Raw genomic sequence first — 24,463 nt, forward strand, 5'->3', positions numbered from 1 at the left:
ACGTGGCACAATGGTGTTAGTGGAGCTCCTAGGTGCTCCCGCAATGCAAAGAAGAAAAAATAATAAATTTCAGAATTACTGTTAAAGGATAGAAATACACACTTTAGCTATTTACGTCTCTAACACTGAAAACATCTGATGTTAGTATATTACGTTTCCTGTGGTTTGTGAATGGTGGGGGCATGTATATAAATAAAAATTCAAATCTATAGAGTAAGTTATTATGAAGATGAAGCCAGCTAATGAAAGCCATCTTCCTCTTTGAGGGGGCCTATTGCACCAGCTTACACCACTCCTGCCAGTCACACAACAATCTTGAGGAAGCACCAGGAAAGCAAGCTCCTTTTTCCTGTCTTTCAACTTGAGCCACAGAGCCAGAGGGTATATCTACCCTGCAGTTACAAACCCAGGGCTGGCCCAGGGGACTCAGATGTTTGAGCTTGGGCTGCAGCCTGAGCTCTGGGGCTTTCCCACCTTGCAGGGTCCTAGAGCCTGGGCTCCAGCCCAAGCCCGAATGTCTACACTGCAATTAAACAGCCCCTTAGCCTGAGCCCCGCGAGCCCAACTCAGCTGGCACAGGTTTTAATTGCAGTGTTGTCATACAGGGAGCTTGTTTCTGCAGGAGCACTTGAGAGGCCATGCAACTCATTGTTTCCAGTTAGAACAGGGGTAGGCAAAAAACCGGCCCGCGAGCTGCACCACGCAGCTAGGCCCTGCTCCGGTGCTCCAGCTGGGGCGCAGGGTTGGGGGCCGCAACAGGCGGCTCCGGGAAGCCACAGCATGGCCCGCTCTGGCTCCTACTTCAATGGCCCCCTCTGGCACTCCAATGGGAGCTGCAGGGATGGTGCCTGTGGATGGGGCAGCATGCAGAGCCGTCGGGCCGCACGTCCACGTAGGAGCCGGAGGAGGGACCTGCCACTGCTCCCGCACCCCTGCCCCAGCCCTGATCCCCCGCCAGCCCTCCAAACCCCTTAGTTCCAGCCCAGAGACCTTCCTACACCCCAAATTCTTCATCCCCAGCCCCACCCCAGAGCCCGCACCCCCTCCCATACCCCAAGCCCAATTTTGTGAGCATTCATGGCCTGCCATACAATTTCTATTCCCTGATGTGGCCCTCGGGCCAAAAAGTTTTCCCACCCCTGAGTTAGAAAGTAATTGCCCATCAAAGCTTGTTAAAGAACACCTGAGTAGAATTGTTTTTTTCAATTAAAAATATATATGTTTTAAATAAAGCAATTCCTTCCCTACTTTATTCATGCTTAAATTACACAAATGATTTTGGAGAAGATATTATTTCATAGGTCACTGGGAAATCCTCTAATTGTCATCCGGATTGACAGTGTGTGTGGTGGGGGAGGGGGTTGGGGTGTGCAGTGATTCCTAGATATTTCAGAACATTCACTAGTTTTGAGTACCTCCATTTTTGGATGCACATCTTGAGACACGTAGGCCGCAATTTGCATAGATTCTGAGCACCCACAATTCCAGTGAAAGTTAATGAAAGGTACTGGGGCTCAGTGTCTTCCTGGGAAACAAACAACAAACAACTAAATCCATCCTACTATTCAAGGGGATACTCCAGAATACATGAAGGCACCCAAAATTAGTGGACACTTTTGAAATTTTGGGGTTCAACCTCTCTCCCAAGTCCATATGAACTGACAAAGAGAAGAGAATGAATTAAATATATTTGTATTAATTCCTTTTCTTGCTAGTCCCTGAAATTCCAACACCATCTAGCAGAAGGAAAAGGGAAGGTATATTGCAATTATCTTGATGCAGAATATTTATGAATAGCTGTTCAATTTAGCAAATTATAAATTGCATAAAAAAGTAAAGGTTCATTAAATATGTGATCACCAACGCTGGTAATCTATGGAAAAATGTTACCTGCATCATAAAATTAAAGCATAGACTATGTATGCTAAACTAACTGTTCAATCATGTATTTAGCTGTGACACTTTGAGTACATTTCCCAAATCTGAAGAGCTTTGTGTAGCTCGAAAGCTTATCTTTTATTGGACCAACTTCTGTTGGTGAGAGAGACATTACCTCACCCATCTTGTCTATCATAGGAAAACCACACATTACAAATTTCTGAGAAGTGACTGTGTTCAATGAAATCAGACTTGTACATTAATAATTTTGGCCCTGTGGAACTTCACAACCATTATCAACTTAGAGAGCAAAACTCATTTCCTTTATTTAGGAGGCTACACTCTGCTGACCTGAGACAGCAACAATAGGTTTTTGTTTTTTTCTTCCTTCTTTTGGAACTTGCTAGCTGACGGTTTCAGTTTTATTTATTTATTATTAAAATCACATTTGGTTAACATGGCTCATCACTCTTAACTTGTCCCCTCCTCTTTGAAACTGCGCACTGAGTAAGCTCACTATTTAGAGCAATTACACTTATTAGCTCCAATGCCTTGCCAGCTTTCCAAACTCCTTATTCACTTCAGAAAAGAACCAAGGATCTTCAAACAAACAAACAAAATTGTTCAGGGTGCAAGGTAATACTCCAAATACTCAATAGCACTTTACCCTGTTTTTTTTTTCTTCTGGCTTTAAAAGAAATAATAAATTAAGAGATACAGAATTGCAGCATAGGTCAGAAAGGGATGTGGGCAGAAAACATTCAAAATACATCAATGGGATAAGGAAGATTTAAAATTTAGATCAGAGATTAAATTCCCCCAAAGCATCTTTGGGCTGAGGTTGTCTTTTCCTTAACACTTCAATTTGTTGTTTGCGGGCGTGTGCACACACACAGAAACACACACAGAAGCACAAAATATGAGCACCAAAACAAGGTGTACCTTTAAATGGTCTTTGAATTCTTCAAACCCAAACATTCCAAATAAGTTATTTTAAGACCATGATGTTCCAGTACCTTAATACAGTTTTTCCTCCCTTCCAAGTGAGTTAAAGTCTTGAGAGAGCTGTAACTTAAAAGACTGCAGAGTTCTCCCTTTAGAACATGTCAGATTAGTCAGTGCTTCATTAATGTACAAACCCAGTTCCCAAGCTGTTCTTTTCAATAACACTTACAGCTGTTTCCTTGCCAAGTAAACCCATTAACAAGTGAAAGGCGCATGTACAAGAACAACTAACATTTGTTAAATAAAAGCAGATCGTGATTTTCTTACCTTACAATTAGGAATATACATATATATATTAGCAAGAGGCAAAAAAATAAAAATAAAAAATACACCACCCCACGTTTGCTGAAGAACTTTAGCAGGCCGTGCTCAAACCCCTGCTCCACAGGGAATTAGCCATCACATTCCAGCCATGTCATCAGAACAATGAAAGGTGAATGTTGTGCAAAACAGCTTGGGACCACTCACTGATGATGTCATCCCTCCCTTATATGGTTCATTATTGTGCAGATTTACTTTGGTCAGTGAGAAGGGGTGGAGTCCAGTGACTCCAGAAGGGAAGGCAGTTCTTAGGAAAAGAAAATAAACTGGCTGCAGAAAGGCTTAGTAAAATGCATAATCTATTCTAGATGGGGGGGAAACTGCATCCCTTCCATCCTCCCCTCACTTTTTTTCCTTTCAGAAAAACTGGATTCCAGCCAATTCTATTCAGCATGGCTGAATGTAAGTAGCAATCACATTAGCTGAAGATGCAGCGTTCTGAACTGAAGTTAGCCAGGGCTTAGGTAAACAATTGATCCATATACAGAATTCCATCCAAAATACAACACAACTAATGAATAGCAAGCAACTTTTAAGTTACCTTTTCTTGCAGTTGCTTTGTTGGAAGTTATCTTTAGCAAAAATGGATATGAATAAGCTCTCCACGCTGACCTGATGCTTCTGAATTTAAATCAGTTTAACTATCGTCAGGGTTTGCTTTTGTCAGTATTCTGCTATAATCCCATCTCCCCTCTTTCCCCCCTCTCCACGCCAGGGCCCCGGTTTATTATTAACAGCTTCCCACCCTCTACCACCAGGTTTATAATTTAGCAGTTATAAAATATTCATTTGAAATCAGGGAGCATCTACAAGTTACGTTCTTTCAAATTAAACAAATATGCACCAAAGAGAAGTTTACCAGACTGAGTTGCCACTTTTGTTCCTTTAGCTGAAGAAAAGCTTGAGGTGGTTTTTTTTTGTTTTTGTTTTTGTTTTTTTTGGGGGGGGATGGTTAAAGTTAACAGTCATACTCTTCTTGATGATTTATTGACCCTATGGTCCATTCATAAAGGATTTATATACTTATGTAAATAAAGGAAATCTATTGCTGCCCCCTCCCCAAAATAATAAACTTGCTTGTTTGTTTTTAAAAGCACATGCATGGCAGCAGGACTATCACAAGAAACAGTAACAGGACAAAAAGAAAAGGAGGACTTGTGGCACCTTAGCGACTATCAATTTATTTAAGCATAAGCTTTCGTGGGCTAAAACCCACTTCATCGGATGCATACAGGGGAAAATACAGTAGGAAGATAGATATACACACACACAGAGAACATGAAAAAATGGGTGTTGCCACACACACTACAATGAGAGTGATCAATTAAGGTGAGCTGTTACCAGCAAGAGAAAAAAAAAACCTGATAATAGCTCATCCATTGTTTCATGTTCTCCGTGTATATCTATCTATCTATCTTCCTACTGTATTTTCCACTGCATGCACCCAATGAAGTGGGTTTTAGCCCACAAAAGCTTATGCTCAAATAGATTTGTGAGTCTCTAAGGTGCCACAAGGACTCCTGTTCTTTTTGCTGATACAGACTAACACGGCTGCCACTCTGAAACCAGTAACAGGACAGAAGAGCATAGTTAGTATTGCCAACTCCCAGTGTTTAAAAATCATGAATCAAGCTCCCCTCCCCCTCCAACAATTGAGATTTTTGCGCCCCTTTTAAGTGCCCTTTGATCCTCTGTGCTGGTTTGGGTCACCTTTTCAAGCTTTATTTCTCCACAAGCCCGAGGACTAGAAACTTTTTATTTTTTTGAATAAGAGACTCTCAAGCTTTCATTAATCACAGGATTCCAGAAATAAAGAAATAAAATCAAATATATTGTGACATGGAAACACTGCAAGCACTCTATTATTATATGTAAATATTGTTAAGGTTGCAAAGTCAAGCACTCAACAATTAGAAAATTCCAGCATTAAGGTTGCCTGTGCAACCATAATTCAGCTGCTTTGTGAGTATGTATTATGATACAGCCTTTAATTACATGATCACATACTTTTTTCCTGCAGGACCCCTGCCTTGTTCAGTGCACAGAAAGGCACTGCTCTGGACATGAAGCATGGCTGTGCAGTGAAAGAGATTGTTGTAGGACCCCGGCTTCGGATGTTTCAGAAGTTGGAAGGTATATAGTGAATGAGGCAGGGGACTGCAGGAAAATAAAATTCAGTCTTATGGTTTAAGGCAAGTAAATGCTTCCATGGACAATTAGATTATATCTGTGCCTCTGCCACAGAGTTCTTATGTGATGCTGGGAAAATCACTTCAAATCAAACTTTTCACAGGTGGTCACTAATTGTGTGTGCCTCATTTTCTGTGTTCCCAACTTGAGAAGTGCTGAGCACTCACATCTGCAACTGAAGTCAATGGGAGTGGCAATTTAAACATGTAAATGCTATAGAATGTGAAGTACTCTGAAAAATCAGGTACTAGCCATCTCAAATTGGGCACCCAAAATTAGTGGATACTTTTGACCTTAATCTCTCTGTGCCAAAGTTCCCTGTCTGTAAAAAGCGGATAATAATACCAAATTTTCTCATAGGGCTGTTGTAAAAATAAATTCATTAATATTTGTAATGTAATCAGATACTATAGAAAAGCCTTCAGAGAGGGGTTTGAATAGTGTACAGTAAATAAGGCCTGGAACCACACTTAGAACAATGAGGAGAAAACATAATATTGAATAGCTGATCAATAATGAGTACCATCCATCCTATGCACTGAATGAGTTTGGGGGCTTGTGAAAAAAATAATGTGATCATGTAATTAAAGACTGCGTCATAATGCATAGGTACTAGGAAGCCAAATGAAGATTACCCTTAATTCTGGCATTTCCAAATGTTTGAGTTTTTGACTTTGCAACCTTAATAAATGTTCACTTAATGTAGTTTGTAAGTTCCTAGGTTTGTTAAAAAGCAAACTGACAACAGAAATTACATTATGTGGCATCATACTGACATCCACAGGGATCATCAGCAGGGTTGGAACCTTCAGAGCCACCAGATAGACTTCTGCCTCTTGAACTAATGGAGTAGCTGATAGCAGCAGCATGTTGTTATCCTCTTTATGGACCAACACGAGAGGCAGATGGAACACTTTGGCAGTGTATTTCACAGATATTTGCAGACAGCCATGAGCAGCAGGTATAAGAGGCTTGGGGAGCCTCCCCAACGGTACAAGAAATGCTGGATGGCCTGCCACCTCTGGAGTGCCACCACCGGCAGCTCCTAAGAAGTGTGGGGGCTACCGGCACCCAGACGATGGACCTGCCTGCACTCCAACTCGAGGTCCCGTTGCCGCTCGGCCTCTTCCCCTGTGGCCCCACCTACCCTGTACTTCTTCCCGCCCATACTCCACCTCTTCCCCCTAGGCCATCCCACTACCTGCCACTCACTCCTCTCCACCTGCTCTCCCCTCAGCACTTCTGCTTATGGCAGGAGGGGGTAGAAAGGAGTAAGTGGCAGGGGACCTATGGGAGACAGCAGAGAGGAACGAGCAGTGGGTGGGTAGAGGGAGTCAGGGGAGGGGGCAGAGAGGAACCAGCAGTGGGCAGGTGAAGAGGGCATTGGGGAAAGAGGTGGAGTGGGGGCAAAAAGAGGCAGAGCAGGGCGGGGTCTTGGGCAGAGTGAGAGGCGGGGCCATGGTCTGGGTGCGGGTGGCCCCTCCCACTTCTAGGGAGCTTCTGGAGCTCCCACGCAGTCTCCCCATATGCAAAAGGGAGAAGACAGCAGAGGAATGGTGAGACTCAGGAATCTTGGGCTACGTTCCATGCTCTGAAAAGAAGTGTGTGCTAGTGGGCACAGAGTCTATTTCTCATTTCCCCCAATGGTGACCCCTTCTTCTCCATTCTTTCTAATCTGTCCTTGTCCCAGTCCTGCTTCGTCCTCCCTCCTGACTCCTCATCTAAGTTCCATTTTCCTCACCTGGCCAGTCCCGGTCTCCACTCCTCAGGCTTTTCATCCCAGTCTCAGTTTTCTGGGTCACCTCCTAGTCTTGCCAGTTGTGACTTGCCCCCTGGACTCCCCATTCCAGTCCCAGTGTTCACAACGCCCCTGCCATTACCCAGCCATTCTCAGTTCCGCACTTCTTCATTTCATCTCTTTCTCTCCTTCACCCTCGCCCTCAATTGTCCCCTACCCCAACCCATATTCCTCATCCCCACTGCCTCATAGTCACAATCTCCTTGTCTCAGTGTCCACCTCTTCCAACTCCCTATCCCTTGCCCACCCAGCCCCACTTCTCTCCTTCCCAACCCTTCCCGCCCCTCATCAGATTTGACTCCTCACCCCTATCTTATGTCTGACTCCCCACCCCTAGCTCAGTCCCAGGATTCTGGCCCAGCCAGTCCCAGTTTCCACCGCAGTTCTGCCTTTTCCTCAGTCTTTTACTAGCTCCCAGTCCCATCCCCACTAGTCCCATTTCACTCCCTGGCTCCCAGTCCCACCCCCTCTGCAACTCTCAATATCAGTTTCCCTCTTCAAAGTCAAAATCTCAGCCTCCCCACCCTGTCCCCAAGGATGAAGCTAATCACACACAGAGACTACCAGTGCAGATCCAGCTCTCTTGTTCTGGCTCATTCAATCAGGCAGTTTCCTCCGCCATACTGCCTGAGCTGGGGGTCCTGTCTGTCTGTCTTTCTGTCTGTCTTTGAAAGCACAGGAGAGACAGGCTATCTCTCTGCTTTCAGGGAAAGTCCTGCCAGCCCTGGGCTGTAGCTTGTCAAGTGTTCATGGAATCTTTGGGGACATTTAGGTGCTCAAATCTAAGGTTTTTAACATGTGCAAACTGTGATTTTTCAAAGGCTTAGAATAACCATTTAGGCAGATTTTCACAGGGATGGCAAAAGGCACATCCCTGATATACAGGGCACTTCCCTGCCAAATTTCAAGTTCCTGCTGCAAGACTGCAGACCGCTAGAGCCTTGCAAAGAAGAGGTCACCAGAATTTTGTAACATGGGCAAAACACTGTTTTTTCCCTAGCCTCATTCTTGGAGACAGCTGAACAGTTTGAGCTAAAATAAAAGAGAGAGAGATCAGCCTAAGATAGATATGTGACATGGAACATTTCAGCCCCAGCAGTTAATGTTTGGCAAAGTTATAATAACAACACCTAGGTCTTCCATAGCACTTTTCATCAGTAGACCTCAAAGCACTATACAAAGGTTGTAAGCAACATTATCCCCATTTTACAGATGAAGAAACTAAGGCACAGAGCAGTGAAGTGATTTGCCTGAGGTCACCCAGCAGGCCAGTGGCCAAAATGGAAATAAAATCCTTGTCTCCTGACTCCCAGTCCAATGTGCTACCCACTAGTCCATACTGCCTCCCTATAAACAACTGAAAACAAGGTCTTATAATGGGAAGTGTCAGGCAACCTTTATAGCAGGTTGTGCTTCCACCCCTCCTATGTATTATTTGTATCACTGTAGTACCTAGGAGCCCAAGTTACGGACCAGAACTTCTTTGTACTCGGCCCTGCGAAACTCTTTTTTGTGTATTGACCTAGAGTCATGAGGCACATTAATGGGAAGAAATTTCTCCTTGTAAAGTTTAAGATACTGATACGTCCGCTGTATTTGCATATTCATTTTAGGGCTGGAATTCAGCCAATATGCCCTGACTGCACTTTTTACTAGCTTCATACACAGCTCCAACTGATTGCCATATTTAGGGTCAGGAAGCAATCTTCTCCCGGGTCAGAGACCATGGTTTTTTTTTTTTGTCTTCCTCCGCAGCATGAGGCATGGGTCACTTGCAGATTTAAACTAGTGTAAAAGGTGAATTCTCTGTAACTTGAGGTCTTTAAATCATGATTTGTGGACTTCAGTAACTCAGCCAGAGGTTAGGGGTCTATTACAGGAATGGGCGGGTGAGATTCTGTGACCTGCAACGTGCAGGAGGTCAGACTAGATGATCATGATGGTCCCTTCTGCCCTTAAAGTCTACGAGTCAGTGTATGTCTGTTTCAAAGCATGTCTGTTCTCATGCTGGGTTTTAGCTAGCATAACTCTAGGCATATCCCCTAGAAATCGGGAGGGGGGAGACACTGGGGACTGGAGACAGTGGGGTTGGGGGCCTGTGTATAGCAGGATTTGGGTTAGAGTGTGAGTGGGGCTGGGGCCCTAGAGTGTGAGAAAAAGCAGCACACAGCAAGGGATGAGTCGTAAGCGAGAGAAGCTGAAGTGGCCTGCAGAAGTAAGAGGTCAGGAAGGGAGAGAGGAAGGAAACTGGAGAGGCACACGCGTGCACACACATGCAACACACCGCGGAAAGGAAGATAATATCAGTGAGGCTGGAGAATAAGGAATCCAAAATACTGGAAAAAGGAGGCAAATAAAAAAAGAGAGAGAGAGAGGATGAAGCTGGAAGGAGGGAGAGAAGAAAATGACAAATAAGGATGATGGAATCAAATAGAAAAACAAGAATGTAACTATGTACGCAGAGTCAGAGATGAGAAGGTGAGAAGGGACCATTGTGATCATCTAGTCTGACCTCTATAACACAGACCATAGAACTTCCCCAAAATAATATCCTTTTAGAAAAACATCCAATCTTGATTTTAAATTTGTCATTGATGGGGAATTCACCATGACCCTTGGTAAATTGTTCTAATAGTTAATTACTCTCACCATTAAAAATTTACACCTTATTTCCAGTCTGAATTTATCTAGTTTCAAATTCCAGCCATTGAATCGTGCTATACCTTTCTCTGCTAGACTGAAGAGCACAATACATATTTGTTCCCCATGTAGCTATTTATAAACTGTAGTAAAGTCGCACCTTAATCTTCTTTTTGTTAAGCTAAATAGATTGAAAAACTCAAGGAGCTCACTTCCAAGGCATGTTTTCTAACCCTTCAATCATTCTCATAGCTCTTCTCCGAACCCTGTCTAATTTATCAACATCCTTCTTGAACTGTGGGTGCCAGAACTAGATACAGTGTTCCAACAGCAGTCACACCAGTGCCCATACAGAGGTAAAATACCCTCTTTTCTCCTCAAGAGTCTCCTGTTTATGCATCTCATGATCACATTAGCTCTTTGGCCACAGCATCACAGCAGGAGCTCATGTTCAGCTGATTATCCACCATGACCCCAAATCTTTTTCATCAAAGTCACTGCTTCAAAAGATGGAGTCCCATATCCTGTAAGTATGACCTACATTCTTTGTTCCCAGATATATACATTTACATTTAGCCATTGATAAAAATGTTAAATAGAGGAGGGCCAAGAAGTGATGCCTGCAGGACCCCTCTGGAAGCAAACCCACTTGATGATGATTCCCTGTTCACAGTTACATTTTGAGACCTATTAGTTAGCCATTTTTAGTCCATTTAATGTATGCTAGGCCAATATTATATCATTCTAGTTTCTTGAATCAAAATGTCATGCAGTAACAAGTCAAAAGCCTAACAGAAATATAAGTATATTATGTCAATACTATTAGCTTTATCAACCAAACCTATAATCTCATAAAAAATATATCAAATTAGTTTGACAGGATCTATTTTCCATAAACCCATGTTGATTGTCATTAATTACATTACCCTCTTTTAATTCATTATTAATCAAGTCCCCTATCAGCTGCTTCATTATCTTACCTAGGACTGATGTCAGGTTAACAGGCCTATAATAACCTAGGTCATCCTGTTTATTCTTTTAAATACAGACACCAACTAATACCCCATCTTGTGCTTTATCTGTTAGGACACTGATCCATAAACATTCAGGGTCATTTTCTTCCAAGTTATCAGTTACTCAGAAACAGTAAAACCACTTTTGACAGTGCATCTCTCCCTACCCTTTTGCCCACTTGATCCTTTCTAACTAGGTTATAACCATTGATTTTAACATTCCAACTGTGTGAGCCATCCCACCAGGTTTCAGTCTTATCAACTAGACCAAGTTTATGCTCATAAATGAGCAATTTCAGTTTTTCTTGCTTGTTAGCCAGGCTCCAAGCACTGGTGCATAGACAATTAAATAATTTCTTCTCATCATGTCCTTTGGTTCCTTGATTAATTTTGTTCTCAGCATCTCTTTTGTGCTGCATGCTATCTTCCCTTTTTTTACCCTCCCCTTTTGCTATTAGTTTAACCCCCTCCTGACTACTCTAGCCAGCCCGTCCCCAAGCTGATTGGTCCCCCTTCTACTGGATCAAGGATCCAGGCCTAAATTCATATCAGTTTTTATGTGTTTAATGTTTTTATCTTTACTTGCTTTGTGGGTCTGTTACAGTCAGGTCCGTAACTACATAAATCATGGCCCTTGAACCATACCACCTTTTACTCCCATGTGGAGCACAGATTTAATTTGATAAGTAAAAGTGAACAGCTAAAAAGCATTAAAATCCATTTTCAAAAATAACTAATTTTTTTCTCAAAACATATTGAATCAGAAAGAGCTTATCAGGTTTCAGCTATAGATTTTATTTCAGTTTAAACTAGAACTCTGTGTGTTTACACATTCTTAGGCCCCAATCCTGCAAACTGGGCAGATGCCTGTGTAGCATTCCATTAGGAATTTCTGCATGAGTAAGGGTTCTGATTGTAGGATCAGGGACCTTTATCAATATCCACAAAACCCCTCACAAACCACCTTGCCTTAAATAAAATCTCCTCCTCCAATGTCCTCTAACTTTCAAGGAAATCCTGTAAAACTAGAGAGAGGTCTTGCTGTATGACATGAAGGTCAACAAATGCATATCATATATAGAATCCCTTGACTCTCAAACAAATGTTTTCCCCATACATTTATTATGGTATATTTGGCTGGTTGCTTGTTGTGGTTCTTTTAAATAGAAAAACCCATCACGGTATCCAAGACTAAGAGTCTCCCTTAAATATGTCTTGTGTAGTGGGTTTAAGAATTAAAACACTTTCCTTAATTTATTTGAGCTATTGCACTGTGCCAAAGTATAATGGAGCACATGAGGTATAACAGCATGAACTAAGGCTGAACAGAGTTTCACCTTTAACCCTGAGAGATTCTTTTGAAGAGTGGGAATTAAATTCAGAGACTAAGCATTAAATGCCTTTTCAAAATTACTTTTTAATCTCTCCGTTTTCACAAGAGGACTGAATAGGTCTAGCTTGCTCCCTACAAGATTTACAGGTAAGCACAACTTTTGCTTCTTAATCTCTACATTTAAGCTTCCACCAACATGAAGCAGTTTAAAACACTAAATTCCTGAACAAATTGCACTCACAACATTTGAGAAACCGCATAAGACAAAAACCAGGAAAAGAAAACGAGGCTGGGGGAGGGGAATCACAAATTCCAGCCTAATTCAAAATTTGTGCTACATAGCTGGGTACAATCTTTTGCTACAATGAAGAGGAGAAACTGAGAAGCAAAAGATGGAATTGATTTAACTGTTTAATGATGTGCTAATAGACTACACATTGCTCTGATTTGTTGCTCTCTTTTGTCGGTGTTCTTAAGTGTCTGTAGCCATTGCCCATAGCAAATGAGTATTTGATTATAAAATTTGCTGTAAACACTGCTTTGTATTCTTTCCAGGGACAGCCCTACCCTCTCCCTTGCTCTTTATCTTCAGTCCAAGTACATATGTAACATTAATAGCAAAGGCAGTATCTGCAACCTCCCCAGATTCGCTAGCTATATTACAAATAACCCAAATGCTGCTACTAGTGCAAAGCAAAGCAAAACAAAACAAAGATTTCTCTGAATTTGTATTTACTTACAGATATGAAAATGCACATCGCGTAGCTTGACAGACTGCAAATTACTGTCCATAAAAAAACCAAAGCAATGAAAACTTTTCATTATTAGGCTCCAGTGTTCTCCATAATCTTTTAGGTCACTTGTCTTTGCTATGTTTCTGGATAATTAGCACTCATTTGTTAGGTGCAAATCTGTCTTCAAACTTCCACCTGTCCACATATCTTCCCATAGCTTAATAGATGTTTATGAATTCAATGGAACAAATTCCTGGTAGAGCATAAAAGAAGAACTCAGAAAAAAAAGACTTTTTAATATACTGTTGAAAATATATTGAATTAGGTGGTTCCCTGTGCCTTTTGGGAAAAGTTTACACTAAAGATATACATAGATATATATATATACCAAATCCTTGAAACTGAACCTTGTAGGAAAAGCCTAAGTAAAAACCACAAGTTGGAATCTGTTCTGTTATATATTCTAGGCAATACATTTTTATGTGGTATACGTCATACACCCTAAAAAACTTCATTTGGTGATCTAAGCCGAACAACTGGCTTTGTTCACCTTTCTTCTTATTTAAAACAGGTTGTTCCATGTAGCTATGAAAAAAACCCAAAAACGTTGTTTTATTATTCCCCAGATAATTTCTAAATAAGGCATGCTGCCTGGATTTAAGATTTTTCTTCTCTTTTCTTTTCAGTATGTAAATTTCACTACCTTTTGATGTTGTTGCCTTATGGAAGTATGATCCAAGAGCTAACCATAAATGTTTCTTTCTTTTTGGCTTAAGAGAAATCATTCTTGCTTTCATGGAACTGCTATATGTCCTGATAATATTTCAAAAAGCTGATTTTGGAAGCAATGATATTACACACCTGAGTGGGAGATATTTACTAAAAGAAACAAAACAAACATGATTTAACTTAAATCATAGATAAATCATAGATAAATGCAGAGAATCATAATAGTTGGTTTATGCGACTAATCCTTTTATCTGCCTATGAAGAAAGCCAATGTCAGTGAGACTTCTCTGAGCAACGATGATTAAAGCTGAACATCATTCAGGACCTACCTAGACAGCAAGTTGTACTATGTCAGGGTTCTAATTGCTTTATGGCATGGTTTGTTCTTGCCAGTATGGACAGGATTCAATCATGTTATAGAGCAATATCACGGTTCTTTAACAACAAGGGCCAAGTATATCCCTGGATTAAGTGGCCTCAACTCTCAATGATTTCAATGGGGTGTGTAGCTGCTAATGTCAGGGCTGTAGCATGGTTCCATGCTACCCCCTATCTACCTGTCTAGACGCTCATGCCCACCTCATCATTGTAGTATTTATGGGCTAGTCTACACTAGACTCTAGCGCTCCTGGTGAAGATGGTGTATGCTGTCGGGAGAGAGCTCTCCCGTTGGCATAATAAATGCACCTCCATGAGAGGTGGTAGCACTGTTCACACTGGCACTTAGATTGGTGTAACTATGTCACTCGGGGGGGAAGGGCTTATTCACACCCTTGAGCGACGTAAGCTATACCGAAGCCAGTGGTACTGTAGACCTGGCCTAAGCAACTTCCATGTTGCTTCAGAATACACTACTGATCCTCTCTTGCTCTAGTCAGGTTTTCTCCCTCCTTTTCCTCAACCTCATCTTCTTCTCCACCTCGTTTAGATCTATCCCTTCTTCCTCCTTTTCTCCAGTTTTCTCTCCTCCCCTCCCCTATATCTTACTGCCTTTATTTTTTAATTGTTTATGTAAAAACATAAGTAAGTTGAGGCTGTGAAAAATGCTAAGGTTTATATTCTGCTCTGAAGGCCATGAGGTTAGAGGTCATTTGCAATGCAGCAGAAGAAGAATCCATAGTCTTGGGCCAGAAGAAGAATCCACACTCTGTCTTCCATTCTCAGAAGTTTGACCCTGGGGGGCATCAGTTTCATAGTTCTACTGGGAATGTATCTGTCATGGGAGATGACAGATGAGAGAAAAGTGGTTCCTTAGGTAGCTTGAACCTGTGTCATGCAGGGCTTTAGAGATGAGAACTGAGATCTTGACCTTGACTTGGTGTCATAAAGGGAGCCAGTGCAGTAAACAGAATACCAGAGTGGCATGTTCTCTTGTTACTGAGTAGACTGGTGGTAGCATGCTGGACCAATTACAAGCTTTTTGTGGCTAGAACCGTCTTCCTTCCTCTTCTACCAAGCACCATCTTTCTTTCTTTCTTCAAGGCCTTCCTTAAAAATCCCCAATTCCACTACCACCTTCTTTTCAAGCAATTCCTCTTCTCTTATTCTGATCATACCAATCAATCCTTGATATCCTGAACACTGTTTAAAAACAATTGATTCAAGGTCTCAGTATTTGGGTCTTTTTGACTTGTGTTTGTATAGCGTCTAGCACAAGGGGGACCTAGTCCATCACTGGGGCTCCTAGGCACAACCATAATACAAATAGTAAATCAGCATCATCAATAATTCTCACAGCCCCTCACTCCAGAACTGTAGTGTCCTATGTAGACCAAGTTCTTTAAGTTCTTACCTACTTTTATAAAGCTCCATGAAAGCACCCCAACTCTCCAACATCAGCCCTGTTTCCCTTCTTCCCTTCACCTCTAAACTCATCAACACTGAATGAACCATTTACAACTGTTGCCTTGAGTTTCTTTTGTCCAAGCCAGTCATGGATCCCTTCTACTCTTTCTACTCAACTGAAACTGTTATCACTAAGGTCTCTAATAAGTCTTCACAGACAAATCTCAGGGCCTCTTACTCCATCCTCATCTTCCTTGACCTAACATCTCTTCACCATCTATCCTTCCTTCCATTCTTCCACTTGCACAAATCTTAACACATTCTTCTCTCTGACTACTTTATATCTAGCTCCTCTTGTTGCCCTTTCTTCCTTCACAAATCTTCCACTTGCAATCATTTCCCATGTTCACCTCCTCTTTGTTTCTGGTATCATCTGTCCTAAACTGATCCTCTTTTTATTCCTACCATCCTTTCCTCTCAGACCGCTTCCTTTCCCCCGTTATGCTGGTTTTAATTCTGCTGACCTTGTTTCCAGCTGCTATTCTTTCTCATAATGCCGCCTAGAAGCAGCATGTATGAATCACAGGATGACTATGAGCTGCCAATGTGATGTGGCTGTGAAAAAGGCTAATGCAACCCTAAGATGCATCAGGCGAGGCATTTCTAGTAGAGATAGTGAGGTATTATTAACACTATACAAGGCATGGTGAGACCCAGAGGTGCCGACTTTCTGAGTTTGCGAGGGATGTTCTGCCCCCACTCCACCCCTTCCCCCCTAAACTGCCCCTTGCCCCGCCTCTTCCCACACCTGCTCTGCCCCGCCCCTTCCCGCCGCATTCTGCCCCCTCTCCTCCCTCTCGTCCCAAGTGCCTCCTGCACACCGCTGAACCGGTGGGCAGGAGGGGGAGGGTCTGATCCGTGGGGCTGTCGGTGGGTGCTAAGCACCCACTATTTTTTTTCCAATGGGTGCTCCAGCCCCAGAGAATCCACGGAGTCAGTGCCAATGGTGAGACCTCACCTGGAATACTGTATGCAGTTCTGGTCTCTCGTGTATAAGAAAGATGGGTTCAAACTGGGACAGATGTAGAGAAGGGCTACTAGGATGATCAGAGGAATGAAGAACCTACCATATGAGGAGAGACTTAAGGAACTTGGCTTGTTTAGCCTAACCAAATGAAGAATGAGGGGAGATATGATTGCTTTCTATAAATACATTAGAGGGACAAACACTGGGGGCGGGGAGGAAGAGGAGTTATTTAAGGTAAGGGCCAATATAGGCACAAGAACAAATGGATGTCAACTGGCCATCCATGAGTTTAGGCTTGAAATTAGACAAAAGTTTCCAACCATCAGAGGAGTGAAGTTCTGGAACAGCTCCCCAAGGGGAGTAATTGGGGGTAAAAAAACCTAACTCGTTTTAAGACTGAGCGTGATAAGATTATGGAAAGGATGGTATGATGAGATTGCCTACAGTGGTATATGGCCTATCTGCAACTGCTATTAGCAAATATCTCCAATGGCTAGAAATGGAACACGAGATGGGAGGGTTCTGATTTACTTCAGAAAATTCTTTCCTAGGTGTCTGGCTGGTGGGTCTTGCCTGCATGCTCAGGGTCTAATTGATCGTCATATTTGAGGTCGGTAAGGAATTTTCCCCCAGATCAGATTGGCAGAAAGCTCTGGGATGGGGGTGGGGATTTGCCTTCCTCTGCAGCTTTGGGCAAGAGTCACTTACTGGTTTGAATTAGAGTAAATTGTGGATTTTCTGTAACTTGAAGTCTTTAAATCAAGTATTGAGAACTTCCAGTAACTCAGCCAGAGGTTATGGGCCTATTACAGGAGTGAGTGGATGAGGGTCTGTGGCCTGTGATGTGCAGGCAGTCAGGCCAGATGATCACGGTGGTCCCTTCTGGCCTTAAATTCTCTGAGTCTATAAATCTAGTGAACCTGTTATGGGGCTGGTGGACAGGAACTCCTGAGTTCTAAGCCTAATAATAATTGTCAGTCTCGTCATTGTCTTTCATTTGATACATCAGTTTAGAAAGGCAAATAAAATGAGAGGCCGAAACACACAAAAATGTGGGCAAAACACAGCAGAAATTGCTGTTTTGTGCCAATTAATCCCAAAAGTCAGAGTGACAGAAGTTCTGGGAGAGGGATGGATCTGACTTTCCGGTGAACAATGTAACAGAGATGAGGGCCATGAACAGAAAAGCTCGCCAAAGCAAAAGTTGAGACTTGTGACTTAGGAAACCAGAGTAGCTCATGTAGCTGTGTATAATGGCATGAGAATGATCTAAGATTTAGGAGAAAAGTGAAAATCACCTGTGTGCAGAGAAGTGAGGCCAAAAAAAAAAATAAATAATAGAATTTTCCTAATAGTAGAACAATTGCTAATGTGCAATTGGAGTGCAATTTCTTGGGTTGATCCCACCTTCACTGAAGTCATTAGTAACATTCCCATTGACTTCAAAAGTCTAATATCAAGCCCTTCATTTTAGAAATTATTTTTCTACTTTTTGAAATTGTTGTTTTACCGTTACTCTTTAATCTTAGCCATTTATAAGTCATTTGCCTATACAATGAGTTTATATTATTAATTCTTTCAAAGATGTTTCTTAGGGTGCCATAACAGAAATACATGGCTTTATTTACTGAGGCTTTTGTTTTTCTTTTTAGCAAACTTCCCAAAGAATGGCTTTCCACATAATTTAGCAAAAATGAATTTTCAAGAACTGTGCAACATGAATCAGCGGCTGCTTCTGACCGCAGGTAAGACTAATAGGTTTTAATAACTTCAAAACTATAATCCTGACTGTCACCACAACCTAATATACCATGCCACAACTGTCAGTAGGAAAGGCAGGAAAAGTATTTTCATTAATTTCCATTTCAGTATCTGTGGATTTTGCCTGGAATGCAAAAGAGCAAACACCTGTTCATTACGTCAAAACCTGCACCACAGAGTCTCTAGTACTTTCTGTCCCCTTATTTTTTCAGTGTAATGAAGCTAGGAAGAGTAGGTTACATGGATAAAATGTGTATTTGTATCTACACCAGTTTTTCTACTGCTTCTTTACTAAAATCAGTAAACTTCCCAAGTGATAGCTATCTTCTGTGTCTGTGCTAGCATGTTTATAGGTGACTGCAGACGAAAATGGCTTCTCCGTACTTTCGTCTGTATTTTATGTTATTTCTAGTATGTAGAAATAGAGAGACAATAGAGAAAGAGACAAATTTTGCCTTCACATATGCAGCTCCTCTTGACTTCCATTGGTACAGACACTGGAAGTGTTGAGAGAATTTCTCCCCCACAACTTCGTACTATCCTGTTTGTCTTTCCTTTGAATAGCTGCAAGGTTCATGCATCTTCACCCACATCCCACTCAAATTTTGTATCTGTTTGCCCCACTGTTGACTACTACAAATTCAATTGCCTTGTATATTACTATTGTTTTGATATGTATACAGTGCCATAAGTATGAATGGTGCAAAGTCTCTTTCCTGAAAAGCTAAGAACCTAAAAATTACCAGTTCATCTGCAATGTGCAACCCTGACTGACTGTTGTTATAAAAATAAATATACAGTATTTGGCTACAGAAATGCTCTAAAATTAATACGGTCACAAGTGGAACAAATATGGTCTGCAAGTTACTTTGCTAGAGAGCTAACTTTTATTCAGAGACTAAAAGTACAAACTGCAAGTAGGAAACAGCTTATCTGAATACTTTTAAAAAGTTATTATTCAGATTCTGATTGGACTTACACCAGTATAAATCTTGGGTAGCTCCAACGTCATCAAAGGAGTAGCACCAATGTAAACTTGTGTATGTGAGACCACTAACCACACCAATACATTTATGGATTAGTTGTGCACTCAGGTCTAAATTACAACTTCCTGTATTAGCTTGAGGCAAGGAGCTCAGATGCCATTGTAATGGACACAAAACGGTTCAGGGGTCCTTGGCCTGCCAGGTAGGGGACGGCTATTTATCGAAACTGTTTGAAAGATATATTCATAGTGGAGGTCCATTGCTAACTTTTGGCTATAGAGAACAGGTTGAAAATATTTTTAAGGTCTTTTCAAGACACCACTTGAACTGGTATGCAATACCAGCATTTTTCTTATAGTTCCATCAGTTTCTGCAAGGTTTCTGAATGCAAAATTAAGACCAACATGCTCAACCTGCAGAGCCTAAAGTCAGAGAGACATGGTCTTTTATTGGACCAACTTCTGTTGGTGAGAGAGACAAGCTTTTGAGTTTACACACAGCTCTTCTTCAGGTCCTAACACCTAAATTCTTAATGCACCCCATTAATAAGTGGTGCATAAGTAATATGTTAGCAGGGCTGAGCACCTGCCACTTCCATTGAAACTGTGCTTCTAGCCTGTCTGTTTGAGAAGAAAACTTTCTAACTGTGACCTTGATTCAGCTAAGGTTTCCTGTGGCTGTAGACAGCCTGAAAACATGACTAGTAGAGCTGTTAACGAACAGATTTGTTTCTATTATGTGGTAACTGTGAAAGACACCTTTGCCAGTTTTAATGTCAATATTGCTAGTTGTTTCACTCTGCGTGGAGCTTGCGATTGTGAGTGGAGCTTGAGTAGAGTAACTTCCCTCCCCCACCCCCACCTGACCCATTGAGTATTCAGAGTGATGGATCTGCAGATGTAGTAAACTTGTTCAGAAATAATGCAATAGATCTCTTCTGCATAATAATTTTCTCTGAAGGCCTGTAAAGCTGATTCTGACTTAGAAATAATCTGCAGTTGGAAGAGTAGCTGAAATACCACATGATGCTATTTTATGTGCTCCCAGTAGTGACTATAAGATCTGACAATTTTAAAGACTATCCAAGTGTGAAGGTAGGGATTTGGATTACCCCAAACTCATGGCAAATACCACATCGTGTTAACCTCACAATATTTCCTCATTGTTTTAGTACAGCTAGATGTAGCTGTATGTTTTCTCATTATTTTAACATTTGTGGAACAGTCCTGTTTAAATCTGAGATCAGGATCACAAGCTTTACAACTCAGCTAAAATACACACCTCACAAAAATCACATGTTCCAGTTATTATCTTAAAGGTCAACTGAAACTGTAAAGGTTTCAGAGTAGCAGTCATGTTAGTCTGTATTCGCAAAAAGAAAAGGAGTACTAGTGGCACCTTAGAGACTAACCAATTTATTTGAGCATAAGCTTTCGTCACCTACAGCTCACTTCATCGATGAAGTAAGCTGTAGCTCACGAAAGCTTATGCTCAAATAAATTGATTAGTCTCTAAGGTGCCACTAGTACTCCTTTTCTTTTTGAAACTGTAAAATAGAACTTGAAGAATGGGTGACCTCAGGATCTTTTGATTTACTTAACTGTTTGGAAGCAGCATTTGTTACTGTCCGATGTTTTCATAATAGACTATCATTAAACTTGAACTACTTAATCTGCAATCCTAAAATTTTATCATATCAAGAGAAAAACTAATCTTTCTGAAGTATATAGATACTTATGTCAAGCTAAAGGAATGGGATGAAAGCTGTTTAATGATTGTAAAACTGTTGCCCTTTTCATTGTATTTTTTTAATTAATTAACACAAAATTCAGTTTATAGACGCAATTACTGAAAGGTCAAAATAGACTGACTCAGTGAGTTACTGTTGCCAAAAGCATAATGGTTAGATGAGTAACTGTGGGCCATGCTGTGGATTCCTACTGTGCTGGCTTTTTCCTTCAGACTCATGATTTAGAAAGCAGGTCAGAAAAACAAATAAATGAGAAAACTCAAAGTCAGAATAAGAAAATGGCTGAGAAGTCTTGGATGGATATACGCAACTCTCTATCCGTGAAAGTTTCCAGAATTTAAAAGAAAAAAACATGTTATATAATTAAGGGCCAAATTCTGTGCTATTTTATATGCTCCGGAGCCCCTCTGAAGTCACTGCATGGCATTACACTCAGAATTTGGCCTTAAATGTTAAGTCCGAGGGATTCATTAACAGCAAACATTTCAAAATGACCTATGTTTGGTTAGACTATGCTGTAGATCGGTCACTGGCTGATTGATACTGTGGCCTTTTCTTCATTTTACTAGTGCTCTAAAAATCAAAAGAATCTACAGGTCTGAAGGGGATCACGGGTGGAATCTCTACAACAATCTCAGAATTCTATCCCCTACTAGTACCCCCTGGTTGTCTTGGGTATATTTAAATAAAATGAAACAACTGAAAATGTTTAATAAAGGAAGGGCTTGGTGCTGGCTTCTCATGGGATAAGGGAGAGGAGAAACTTTAATAACAAAAGCAGGAAAAAAAAGGACTTTGAAATCTCCTAACATCGATACTCCCATTTTTGTTTCAAGAAGGTTGTGCTTTTTATTACTTGCAGATCAGTTTTCTTTGCAGGTGATGTGGGCCCAGCATTACATCACCAGAAGAGCAGCCAGGAGTATCTTGATGCCAGGATGACTAAAGCAGAGAGGAATGTATTATCACAGACCGCTGAGAAACTTGCCAATACATTCCTTGCTGGGGGTGCTGCTCTGGGGGAGGAGGAGAGGAGACAATTTTGCATGAAGGGTGAAAGAAAACTTTGTAGAAGAATGATCTGGGGTCAGAATCCTGCTGTCTCCTCTGCGCAGATCTAATTATGGTCATGTACTTCAAAAAGAGGGTTTAACTAAAGCCAGATTTAGCTGGGCATTGCTTAAGAAATACAGCATGAATTCTCAACCCTGCCTTGGAGGAAAATGCTAAATGCTTCTCTATACTTGGAACATTGTCCCATTAGTTGCAGAGTGCAATTTGAGGCTACAATGAGAAATCTCCAATTCAAATCTTTATCACTGTAATGAAGTCTAGCATAAATGTGTATGTGTGTATAATTTATATATCCATACATACATTGGTTCTGTCAGGTTGAAATATTGATTTTCTATATTGACAGATAGGAAAGACATGGTATGTGTTGTGCTATAAATGTTTTATCAGCCTGGCTTTGGGATGTTATTCCCAAGTGTCAAAGCTATGAGTGAGTTACACAGATCATCCCAACTACGTTCCAGTAAAACCCAAATGCCATCCCACTCCATCATGTATTCTGTAAAATATATGCCATGTATATTACAGAAAAAGCTATTTTAGGAATGTTTCAGAGGGCTTTCAGGGCTATTTCTTGTATTCTTCTGTAAGACGACGGGCTTCGGCCTGATCCTGAATCATTAACATCAGTGCCACTGACTTGAATAAGAGAAGGAAATGCGCTTATGAGTCCAACCAAAACAGAATTAGAGGGAGATAAAATTCAAACCACTGAATTTAAACACTTCCACCACTGATGCAAAATAGCTTTTCTGGGGCTAAAATTGTCAGGGTTTTAAGTTTGATCTCTCAGGCCTCTCCAGGACTTGTAGCAAGAGAAGTTTCATGGAGGATCTCTCCATTCCATTGTGCCCCTTTCTAGCCCTGCAGGATCACTAGATAACAGACTTTAAAGTTTCAGAGTAGCAGCCGTGTTAGTCTGTATCCGCAAAAAGAACAGGAGTACTTGTGGCACCTTAGAGACTAACAAATTTATTAGAGTATCATCTTTTGTGGGCTACAGCCCACTTCCTCAATGCATAGAATGGATCATATAGTAAGATAGATAGATATACATACAGAGAAGGTGGAAGTTGCCGTACAAACTGTAAGAGGCTAATTAATTAAGATGAGCTATTATTAGCAGGAGAATAAAACTTTTGTAGTGATAATCAAGATGGCCCATTTAGACAGTTGACAAGAAGGCATGAAGATACTTAACTTAAGGAAATAGATTCAATATGTGTAATGCCCCAGCCACTCCCAGTCTCTATTCAAACCCAAGTTAATGATATCTAGTTTGCATATTAATTCAAGCTCAGCAGTTTCTCCTTGGAGTCTCTTTTTGAAGCTTTTCTGTTACAAAATTGCCACCCTTAAATCTTTTACTGAGTGGCCAGAGAGGTTGAAGTGTTCTCCTACCGGTTTTTGAATGTTATGATTCCTGATGTCAGATTTGTGTCCATTTATTCTTTTCGTAGAGACTGTCCAATTTGGCCAATGTACGTGCCAGCAATGCCCCTCTGCCATGTACATTGGCCAAACCGGACAGTCTCTATGCAAAAGAATAAATGGACACAAATCTGTCAAGCCGGGCCTTAAAAACCTCTAAGGATGGAGATTCCACCACCTCCCTAAGTAACCCATTACAGTGCTTCACCACCCTCCTAGTGACAGGTTTCAGAGTAGCAGCCGTGTTAGTCTGTATTCGCAAAAAGAAAAGGAGCACTTGTGGGGGCACCTTAGAGACTAACAAATTTATTTGAGCATAAGCTTTCGTGAGCTACAGCTCACTTCATCGGATGCATCATGAAAGCTTATGCTCAAATAAATTGGTTAGTCTCTAAGATGCCACTAGTACACCCTCCTAGTGTTTCACCAGATCCAAACCCTTTTATACTTTGGAGTAATTCAGATCTTAATCCAAACATGTCAGCTCAGATCCATTTCTGCAAAATGAATCCGAACACCACCACCTGACACAAATCCCTCCGAGCTGTACAGATTCAGATTTGAAGCTGAACATTCAGGCTCAGGCCCATCTCTAAAGCCAATCTATTGTCTAGTTTTAAACAACAACATCCAGCATTGTAGTATCTCAATTCTCAGGCCCAGATCAAAGGCATTTAGGTGCCTAATTCTTATTTGAAATCAATGGGAGTTAGTTGCCTAAATACCTTTGAGGATCTAGGTCTCAGAGCCTCCCAAATGATTAAAAATCAAGAATATAAACAGCCACTGGCCTAATGCATTTTCTCCATGTCCCTCAAGGTAGTTGGGGTGAATTTTTTGTTTGTGTAGGTTTTCTTTCTTTCTTCCATCTCTCTCAGCTCCCTCTCCTATTACTCCCTTTCTTGTTCTTACTTCATGTCTTCAGCTCTTTCTCCTCCTCTTCCACCTTTTCTCTTCCATGACGTTGTTAGTTGTGACTATATGGAAACTAAGTCAAAGGAGTGAGTT

General features: G+C 41.2%; 1 protein-coding gene across 7 annotated transcripts in view; it reads right to left on the bottom strand.

The window, feature by feature from the left end:
* FILIP1 (filamin A interacting protein 1) overlaps positions 1 to 24,463 on the bottom strand; it is a 168,688-nt gene that overhangs the window by 30,962 nt on the left and 113,263 nt on the right. The window contains exon 1 of one of the 7 annotated variants that reach the window (XM_073336475.2): positions 3,151 to 3,334. The exons of the other annotated variants lie outside the window; for them this stretch is intronic. The gene's annotated coding sequence lies outside the window, so the exon portion shown is untranslated. Of the gene's footprint in view, positions 1 to 3,150; positions 3,335 to 24,463 lie in introns of those variants that run through there. 7 annotated transcript variants of the gene reach the window in all.

Source organism: Lepidochelys kempii, chromosome 3 (assembly GCF_965140285.1).
Source record: "Lepidochelys kempii isolate rLepKem1 chromosome 3, rLepKem1.hap1, whole genome shotgun sequence".
NCBI classification, from domain to species: domain Eukaryota; kingdom Metazoa; phylum Chordata; order Testudines; family Cheloniidae; genus Lepidochelys; species Lepidochelys kempii.